The sequence below is a fragment of the Dermacentor silvarum genome, chromosome 5 (genome assembly GCF_013339745.2).
Source record: "Dermacentor silvarum isolate Dsil-2018 chromosome 5, BIME_Dsil_1.4, whole genome shotgun sequence".
Lineage (NCBI taxonomy): Eukaryota > Metazoa > Arthropoda > Arachnida > Ixodida > Ixodidae > Dermacentor > Dermacentor silvarum.
Window position 1 is genome coordinate 66,979,024 of NC_051158.1, and position 11,099 is coordinate 66,990,122.

Genomic DNA, 11,099 nt, shown 5'->3' on the forward strand with positions numbered 1-11,099 from the left:
CACACGCGGTCGCTCGAGAAATTACCCTCCGAGCTGCCCGGCATGACGAGGATCGGAGTCCAGATCAGGCGGGCTCCCCACTCACATACAGAGACGTATTAAAATACTATACACGAGCTAGACACACCATGGGTCTGCCGCCGCTGTCATTCTCGCGAGAGGAAGAGGTGGCGCTCCGCCAACTCCAAACAAACACGTTTCCCAATCTCCTCTCCCTACATAAATTTTACCCTGACCGCTACGCAGACTCTTGCCCGGGCTGTAGAAGCTCCCCCACGGCGTTCCATGTCACCGTGGAGTGCACCGCAAAATTATTCCCTCCCCTGCCAGTCATCTTGCACCCCTTCCGCATCAAAGAGCTGTGGGAGGATGCCCTCCGCGACGGGCCTCCCGAGGTCCGCCGGGCCCTAGTTCAACGGGCCCGTGCTGTCGCTGAGATCGTTCTAGGGACCCCGGACTAGGGGTCCCTCCCACACTCTTACTACCTTTTATTTTTGCAATAAAATGTTTACTCTCTCTCTCGAACGCGCTGCCCAAGGCGGTGGCAAGTCAAGTTCAAGTCGAGGAGCGTTTATGAATACGGGGGTAAGGCGGAGAGGTCACAGCCTCTTACACCAGCTTCTTACACGGGCCGTAACGCGCTAGCACAAACGCGTTAGAAACGCGCAGTCTTTCGTTAATGTTGGGTATTTATTGTCATCGTGGTGCGTGTGTCCACTTGCGCTTCGTGGCGTAGTGGCTAGCGCGGCGCGTTCCGAAGCGAGGGGTCCCTGGTTCGATTCCGCGCAACGGACACAACTTTCGGAATTTTTTTTTCAGTAAAAGTAGACGTGGCTACCTACTACTACGACGACGACTACTACTACTACTACTACTACATACTACAGAGGAGGGACAGACCCACACCTAAGGAGCTTCGCCCCGAAAAAGGCGCGGCCTGCCGCGTGCGTCGAAAACGGTGTGATCCGCCGCGGTGCCACACGTCGGGGGCTGTTGTCTGGTAGCGTCATAGCAAATGCGCCAGGAACGCCCTTGGAACGCCGTCGCGCGTGCAAGCCGGCGCGTTCCATCGCAGATGACTAGCGCCGTTCGGCCCAGCCAAGCGGCTGACAATGCAACTACGGCCGTCACGTTCGTTCCCATTGCAGCGCGCCCGACGTAACAGGCCGCACCTTTTTTTTTTATCCAGCGGCCGTGGCTCTGCTATCTGGCAAGGAAATATTTATGCCTGTAAATGATGTTCGTGCAGCTGCACCATCATTCATTTGGAATCGCATTGCTGTGCGGCAATTCTAAGCATCAGTGAGACGAAACTGGCTGTAGTGGGGACAATGTATATTTAGTGATGCTTTATTTTTCTCGTGCGCTCAGGTTTGGATGGTTTAAATGCTTTGATCGGGGCTAGTGGGCTTTGTCGCATTTCTGCGAAAGGCACTGCCATGGCTGACGATGGTTGCGGGACGCATTCACCAGCGAAGGCCACTGCGCGCCTCTTATTGCGTCTTTCCAGCTCACCAAAGCTTCGCTCACACCGATTCTAACAGTGCGTGGAATGTGCAAGATTTTTTACTGGAGGACAATGTCTTCACTGTTCTGTTGCTCTGTGGCAGGCACGCTGACACACGAGGTTAGAGAAAGCAAGGAACACAAGAAAAGTGAAGCGTGATCTCTTCCTTGGCGATTTTGCCTGCACGTTTCCTTATGGAATATGCTTGTTTTTAACTATTTGATGCCCAAATCTTTACTGATTAAGATAAATAAATGAAAACACTGGGATTGCTTTAGGGCGCACAGGACATAAAATATATGTTGAGAGAAAAAGTTTATCATCGTATAAAAACAGATAATGAGTTGTTGCTCCTGAGTGACAGTGGGCCTTTGCGGTCAGCAGTCCTACTGGCGAAACGCCGTGGAGCAATGGCGGCTTGGCAGACGAAACAAATACTCATGTATTAGGTGCAGTGGAAAAAAAATTGTCGCAGTTTCACCCTAAAGGCGAAGCATCAGTTGCGATAGCAAATTAGTAGAGAGCTATACGGAGTAAGGAAAAGTGGTCGCAGTTTCACCTGAAAGGCGAAGCATCAATTGCGATAGCAAACTTGTAGAGATCTATACGGAGTAATGATATTAGCTTTATCAGCTGTATAAACTTGGACATGCAGCAGCATCGGCAACACGCAGAACTGTTGTCGACGCCATCGGCGTTTTGCCCGCGCTCGCTCAAAATGCGTGCGGCGTTGGTGACTGTTGCCGGAGCCTGTGATATAAATAGGCACTTGGTGCCGCAGCTAAACGTCGCCTCCCTTCCCTCCCCCTCCCCCACGGCTTCTCGCGCGTCGGAAGAAGGTGCGTTTGCTCTACATATATGGTGATTGTAAAGGAGAAAAGAGACGCCTACTTCTGCAGCCCTTAAGCGAGCACGGCGCGGAACGCGCGTTTGTACTCCCCGTGAAAGACGCGTGAAGACGCTTTCACTCCCCGTGAAAGACGCGCCCCTCGCGCCCTTTCACTCGCACATACAGCGTTCGGCGCGCGGCGACGATTTCTTCTCCAAATGACGTCATACGGAACCTCACGGCGACGGCGACGGCGACGGCGACGGCGACGCCGACGGCAGAAATCTGCTTTTGAGTGTTCATATAATTGCTATCGCAATAATAGTAGTTCTATCAGCTGTATAAACTTGGACATGCAGCAGCACCAGTAACGCGCAGAACTGTTGTCGACGCCGTCGGCATTTTGCCCACGTTCGCACCGAACGCGCGCGGCGTTGGGGACTGTTGCTGGTGCCTCTGGGGGTGGCTCGGAGGTTTTCGACGAGATCAGAATGGGACACTCGTCGAGCAGCGTCGGAAATCTTACCCACCATCTCGCCTCACAACGTTTTTATATAAATACGCATTTGGTGCCGCAGCTAAACGTCGCCTCCCCTCCCGTACCCTCACGGCCTGTCGCGCGATGGACGAAGTCGCGTTTGCTCTCTATATTAAATGGTGATTGTAAAGGAGGAAAGAGGCGCTTAATTCTGCAGACCTTCAGGGAGCACGGCGCAGAACGCGCGTTTGCTCTCCGACGTGCGTTCGCTCCCCGTGAAAGCGCGCGTCCCTCGCGCCCTTTCACTCGCACATACAGCGTCCGGAGCGCAGCGCCGATTTCATCGCAGTTGACGTCATACGGAACCTCACGGCGACGACGACGCCGATGGCAGAAATCCGTTTTGGAGTGTCCATATAATTTCTATCGCAATAAAATGTGTCCAAGTGTGCAGTACCTTAGATGTGGGTGAACTCTCGCCCGTGGTTTACACAGTCGTGCCTCATCTATACTCGAGGACAACTCTCTGTGCCTATGAAAGGAAAGCTACGGGCGCGTGGCGGCAGCACATGTGCTACCGCGCCAAGTAGTCTGGCAGCATTTGACAGTGCTTTTGGTTGCTGGGAACCGACGCTGAATCGACGCAGCTTCCACGTGCCGCGGTTTCGCGTTTGTTCAGACGCGGAAGGGCCAAGGCGCAAAATAAGCAACCTTTTACACTCAGTGGTGTGTTCTGTGTTATTTACCTGTTGCTAAGAAATGTCGCAGTTTCACTCGAAAGGCGAAGCATCAATTGCGATAGCAAATTAGTAGAGAGCTATACGGAGTAAGGATAGTAGTTTTATCAGCAGCATAAACTTGGACATGCAGCAGCGCTAGCAAAGCGGAGAACTGTTGTCGACGACGACGGCGTTTTGCCCGCGTTCGCACCGAACGCGCGCGGATTTGGTGACTGTTGCCGGTGCTTCTGGGGACGGCTCGGAGGTTTTCGATGAGATCAGAACGGGACACTCGTTGAGCAGCGTCGAAAGTCTTTAACACCTTCTCGTCTCGCAACGTTTTTATATAAATACGCATTGGGTGCCGCAGCTAAACGTCGCCTCTCCTCTCTCCCTCCCGTCCCACGGCCTTTCGTGCGACGGAAGAAGTCGCGTTTGCTCTCCGTCGTGTATTCCCTCCCTGTGAAAGCGCGCTTCCCTCGTGCGCTTTCGCTCGCACATACAGTATACGGCGCGCGGCGACAATTTCATCGCTATTGAACTCTATACGGAACCTCACGGCGACGCCGACGACAGAAATCCACTTGGAGTGTCCATATAATTGCTGTTGCAAAAAAATTACACCATCTTCCCGTAGGGGAACCCTGAGTAGTATGCGAAGCAGCCATGGATGGGGTCGACTCAAGTTGCCATTAGTTTTGAGTTCGTCATTTTATCAGCTGTATAAACTTGGACATGCAGCAGCACCAGCAACGCGCAGAACTTTTGACGCCGTCGGCGTTTTGCCCGCGTTCGCTCCGAACGCACGCGGCGTTGGTGACTGTTGCCGGTGCCTCTGGCCAACGCCTTCTCTAGAAAGATGCTTGCGGCGTCGCTCGCTCACCCATTGTAGCCGTCGCGCCTGGAGTTGAGGTCGGTTGTCAAGAGATGGCGCCAGCATCTACCCTATCTCCGCATGGGGTTGGGGTGGCGCGGTGTCACGGCGGTAGCGGCGGCGGCGGCTGCTTGGAAAGCGCGGCAACAAGTCGCGACGGCGACACAGCGTGACATCGCGAATCGTCTGTTAACTTGTACTTTAACAAACTGGTTGTACTCTGGCCAATTTCGACGAAATTTTAGTTTCTTGAACTTATCGCACTTGCTTCCCTCACTCTAAGTAGCGTTCACAAGCAACGTAACAAGAAGCCAGCACTAGTTCTTTTCACACGTACACGCTGTCATCCTTGCATGTTGCTTCGCGCAGCATTATTAGTCTCACGTAATTTTGCTGAATATTGTGGTGTACTCAAGGCAGGTTCAACGACAACATGAAAGCGATTCACTTGATCTTGGTTTATGCTTAATGAAGGGTCCATCTTCTTTCTGGGGTTTTACGTGCCAAAACCAGTTCTGATAATGAGGCACGCCGTAATGGAGGGCTCCGGATTAGTTTTGACCACCTGGGGTTTCTTAAAGTGCACTACAACGCAAGCACACGGGCGTTTTTGCATTTCGCCTCCATTGGAATGCCGCCGCCGCTGTCACATTCCCTTAATTACAATTTAAGTACCTTGCGGGACAGAGGTTTGTGGTCAAGGAACTTAACAACTGCATTCCTGTCGCTAGCGCTGACGGCATAGTTGGTGAACAGCGGCTTAATGAAATTCTTAGTCATCAGTTGCAGAACCTTGCGATGGTCGCTGCCTGTGTTGCTACAGCTGAGTACATTAAGTTCCATGAGCGCTGCCACACTTCTCTCAACGCAAACCTCCAAGGGCTTAGTGAAATATTTTCTGTGGGGAAGCACGTGGTCTACAAGCTTCCGAAGACCAATCAACAGTTTTACGAGTTCCTGGCTCGGGTAGAAGAGCCCGCCCCGATCTTGGTGGGCAATGAGGCCAAGGAGAGGTGTGTTGCATTTCTGACCCTGCAGTAGGGCGATGCAGTTCGAGCAGACAATGCTTTCAGTTGCAGCTCTCACTATGAAACCTCCCACCATAGCGACGCTGGCTTCGTCCGGACCTGTTATGCGTGGTGTCAACGTTGTGCAGTGGTTTTTAAAGTCGTTCACTGCTTGGTCTATAAACTTGTTACCTGTGGCAGGCATGGTGGGGCTGTGTTGAATTGGAAGCAGCTGCCTTGCGGCGAATGATGTCGAGCTCTGAACGTTGCTCTGGTCGGAGGCAGCAACGATGCCTGTCTTCAGCATTTTTTCCAGCCCGCATATCGCGCTCTTCGCGTCGAGTATATCATTGCTACCGGAACTTCGGCGCAGAAAGCCAAACATGGATTCTATCGGGTCACTCGACATTTTGCGTGTGAGCACGAACCGGAACTTCTTTACAGTCAGCAAGTGACGAATGCACTGCACATTTGACGTGGTCGCAAAGCTAAGAGCGTGGTACGTTTCCTTGTTTAAAAAGCTGCCAGCTGCACTTTCGGTCCTTAGTTCTTCCATGAGAGCATGTTAGTAAACTTCAAATGTGAGCATGCTATTTGAACAGCACAGCAAGTAGCATTGTACACGCTTGGCAAAGAATATTGCAGTTGTAGATAACACAGTCACTAATAGGTTGAGCACGCTTATCGAAAGTTGTAGCGGTCGCTTGAGTTATCCGTACCTGGTACACCTCAAACGTGCCCTACGAGTCATTCTGTAGTATCACATACCGCCGCCATGCGTCTCGACTTACCGTCCCGTCCGCTCGCTTGCATCATTCCATTCACGATGTCATCCACAGTTTCTGTACCAGGCAGGCTTAAAGGACGATCGCTGTCGAATGGGTTTGGAACCCTGACGGCCAGCTGCGGCACGATCGCCTCAATTTGCTCTAAGCGCTCGTCCATGGGAGGATGTGGCGGGCCGCCTCCTGTAAAATACTATACCTCATTGCCAATTCAGAAGAAACGCGCAATGCCTACCTGTGGCCATGACGTCGCTGATATTCTTTGCTTTCACCCGCTTCCATTTTTGTTTCAAATTGTCGCACAACTTTTTTAGTTGCTTCACGTCGTGGGGACGAACGAAAGGTCAGCTTCAGACACCGCGTCAGAACTCTTGTTCTAAGGCACGCCTTGTGTGCGTTGACAAGCTCCGTCAATAAGTCTTTCTCTTCTGTAAAATACGCTTTTCCAGGCATTACTACGTTCTAGACTTCGCTGCTGGAGACAAGACCCGCTCGAGGGAAAACACGACGACAAGCACGCCTTTTCGGAGCCGGCGGGCAACGATGACGCGGGCGCTGTTGCCAGACGTCATAAGTTCTCGTGCTTTTTCGTTGAAAATGTTTAGATGAAATAACCAAAGTAGCAATTAAGAAAGCCTCTATACGTCTATATATTTTGTGCTAAAATAATAATGCCAGAATTCATTTATTTGGCTTAATGAAGGTGTTAAGTTGCAATTGTTCATAAGAACCCTCGGACCCAAACGGGCGACATTTGTTTCTCTCCTCGTTGAGGCGGTCCTCTAATTAGGACTGGTGAGGGGGGCTTTCAGAATGCGCGGACGCCCTTCGCGCACCCTCTGAGGCTAGGAAACATGAAGGGCTCCTTGAGTAAGGATAGGAAAAGGTCGAAGGAAAGGAACGTTTCAGAATTTGGGCCTTAGTGTGAAGCTCCCCTTAACTTTTTTTTTACTATACAAAGACACGAAGTAGTATACTGACACGTGTACTTACTTAACTTTCTAAGGCGATGGCTTTTTACCTCTTTCCCATTTCTACTAATGGTTACTGGTAGGCCTGCTGGGTGCTTGCTACTAAACAATTAAACCAAAGTTTCCCACTTTTTCCTTACACAATTTCGTTTCGTTTCATCAGCTCCTTACAGAAAGAGTCATCAGTATGTTTAATAGTACTGGAAAACATAGGTCCTCGATTATGTGGGGCTCAACATGCGCAGTATATGACGTGTCATCATCACATGAACCTGCTAAAAACTATACCGTAAACTGGCTTGCATTGCAATTTCAGCTGAAACCAAACCCGCAAATAGTAAAATATCATTGAAAGCTTTCAAAACACATACCAACATACAAAAGAAAGCATACAAAACACTGCTCGGGGAAAGTGAGGGGGGGGGGGGGGTGATTCATAGCGCACTCAATACTCTCAGCGCTCAAGTGCTGGCATGTCTCAAATAAAGTGGAGCGGCGGGACATGTGCGCTTGTTACCAGCAAGTGCTTGAAACCCTGTGTACGAGCGTACAACTAAACCGCAGTGCCAATATGATCGGCGCTACCTGGAGTGAAACCTGTGACCTCGTGCTCATTGCCAGAACACGATACTCAGCAACCACGCGGGTTCAACAATGCGGTAATATTCTCTTTGGTGTTTACTCTGAGGCATATGCTAGAAAATAATTGATTTCTAAGAGGTGACAGTACATTTTTTAATCAATCACAGAGGATGCCGTCGTAGAACGGCTCTTGTACGCGTAGCTTAGTTACCATCAGTCACTCATGCCTTCGTCATGCTACAAATATTTGTTTAAACTTTTCAGGTGTTAAAAATTTGAGCAATACCGAAATCTATTATATAAAGGTGTTTGGAAGGCGATGAAGCGGAACATAGTGATTCTGCTAACGACTCTGGCCTACTTGCCATACGCTTCTGCGCGAATTATTTCTTGCGCAAGTCTGAAAAGTAAGTTGTTTGATGTTATGCGCAGTATATTTCATTGAAAGCGCGTGCATGATGCTTCACGTGTACTGATAGCTTGGGAATCTATTTCGTGGGTTAAAGAGGCTTATTAATGCAGCACATCATGCTGCCGTCACACAAAAGTATTCTCTAATAACATAGAAATCGGATCGTATTGCAAATTACTTTCACAAATTGGTTTTGATGGCTACGTGGAATCTTAATCAGTATGTGAGGCTACTATATATTTAGAATGCTTGGTCATTCTTTTCATGGCACCTGAAACTACCTAATCCTAATCCGCTAGCTTCGATGCGTGCCTACCTAATACAGTACCTAATCCGGTCGCTTTGATGCGTGCCTTTAAGTTACCCATTAGTCAGCGCGAATCCTTTAAGATGGTATGGTGCATATTAACAGCGAGAAATACGGCAGCATGGAAGTTTCAGCGTAGCACACTCTCGCGCTTCGTTATTTTATCACCTCTGAACGTACTCGACAGTCAAAAGGGTCTACGTGAAATTTAAAAATAAGTTACAGGAACGCCCTATATTTTACATCAAGCGTCTTTCATTGCAGTGCGTAAAGAGTGTCGCTTGGTAAACCTCAAGTAGCGACATGTTACAATAATATAGCTTAACTTTTCGTAATCGTACAACCCGCGCTCCTTATTGTGGCATCTTTGCGTAGAGGAAGGAAGCCATTGCACGATCACGGACATGTCACATGTACAGACAGTGCCGTTGTTGCGCCAAGCTGTATGCAATCGTACTTAAATTTATCCATGCGCGCGGCGTTTAAAGAGGCGTATCTTGGCACTCCTTTTAATAACCCGAGCGGGAAGTTTCGCTTTTGAAAGGGCTCACACCGCCATAGAAGGCATAATTAATTAAAGTGAAATTAGTGCTTTCCAGGAATTATAGGCTTTGCAAGTGTGTGATTTGTTGAAATGTGGCGATTGTTCGGCTAAGGCACCCCGCGTTCGACACAGCGTCCAGAAATGGCGTGAAGGAACCCGGGAAGCAAGACAGAGGGATGCCAATCCTCGTTCATCTCTTTTGACTATAGCGGAACGTGTACGCCACCATCAGCAGCGCAAGCGCTGGAGCCCCAACAATCCACGAGTGCGGCGGGCTCTAGCGGCACACAGCCGTCTCGAGCGAGAGTGGGCAGCGAGTGGGCTACAGCACGGTTAAGGTCTGCCGTCATAGACAACAAAATTGTGTATGGTTGCATACCTTCCGTACCCCTTTGTCCATCCAATCAATTCAGCACGCACAAGACGTTTCACGTAACCCACTAGGGCTGCGTTTTCGATACAGCCCACCCGATTTTGTTTTGTTTAAGTGCACGTCTGCTTCTTTCTGTTGGCGCGTAATTGTTTGACTCACTCTAAACAGTGACAAAGTGCGAAAATAATGCCCGTTCGCATCTTATTTCAAAGAGCGAACAAAAGAAAAATAAAACATTGTAATGAAAGTTCTTGGATGAGCTCTGGGCGCAGTACGTAAATGGTACTTATAATTGCCAGTGTTAGTTTTTGTCACAGCAGGTGGCTTATTCGAAAACACTTAAAAGTGAAAACTGACACCTCAGTTCATCACGTAATAACACCTCAGCCTCTTACAATTGTTGATCTCACTCAAAACGTTGTAGTTTCGCCCGAAAGCTGATGCATCGACTGGGAATGAAATTATTGGACAGCTATACGAAGTAAGAATTAATATTAGTTTTATCGGCCGTATAAACTTGTGAACATTCACTTACAAAGTGAATTGACAAGCATCATGTCACGCGTGCACAGGTAAACACGAATAGACATCGATAGCCGCGGATACTCGCTGTCAAAGCGCTGGAGTGAGGAATCGCGGCAGCAGCAGCGAGCGAATTGACCTTCGTGCTACCTCTCTCTTCAACGCAAACTAAACGGCGAGAACACAGCGCACACCACACATGAAAAAAACGTCCCCCTAATTATCGAGCTCAACCTTTACATTTCGCGACACGACAAGCGTGACGACATCAATAGCCCAAGCACATACTTTGTGGCCCAAGCTTCGAGACAACTTGAGACACCGGTTCGACGTAAAATAAAGGACGACAACTGCATGAAAAGAATCGAATGAGGATGAAGTGACGGCGGTAGGACGGCCACGACGACATCAGACCGAAAGTACCAACAAATGCATGACGAGTGCTTGACAATGATGACGCGTTGATGGCGGCATGACGAGAGTCGGTAATAGACAACTTGGGCCAGGGGTTCGGCGTAAGAGGCTTGACTGGTAGGCTTAGAATGCCAAAAGTAGGCAAATACTACTCATCGCAATATTAACATTAAAGGGACACAAAAGAAAACATTAAGTTGAGGTAATTCAGCAGCTTATCTGTCTAGAAGTCCATCATCGGTTTCTGCGCGCCGATATACGACTTAGTTAAGCAAAAAACTGCCACCGAACCTCCTTCAGCCGCTTCTAAATTTGAAATGCCCGCGATAAAACTAAGGCCATGTCGCAGACTCCACGTGACCATCCCTGCCTTTATCTGGGAATCAGCGACTCATATCTCAACTCGCATCGGTGTCGTTCCTCGAAGCACCCGCCTCCAGACTCTGCATGCTCTAGAGAGTCCTCTCTCGTTGGGCGCTGTACAAGCCGCCCTCACTCCGCGCAGTGGCGCACAGTGCGGGAGATCTCTTCTTCTGCTGCCCGCCCTTCACTTGTACACATCTCGTCTTTGTCTCGCAAGTCCCAGTGCCCTGATGTCACGTCACACAAGAGAGATGCCATACTCCCTGACAGGTCACGCCACTCCGATTTTCATTTGCAATATTTCCCTGTTACACAAACTCTGTTCTCGCTGTGAATGACGAATTTGTTTTTGCAGAAGATTAATCTCTCATAGCAATATTTTGAATCTCATGTAGCTCTCGGTGATTGTTTG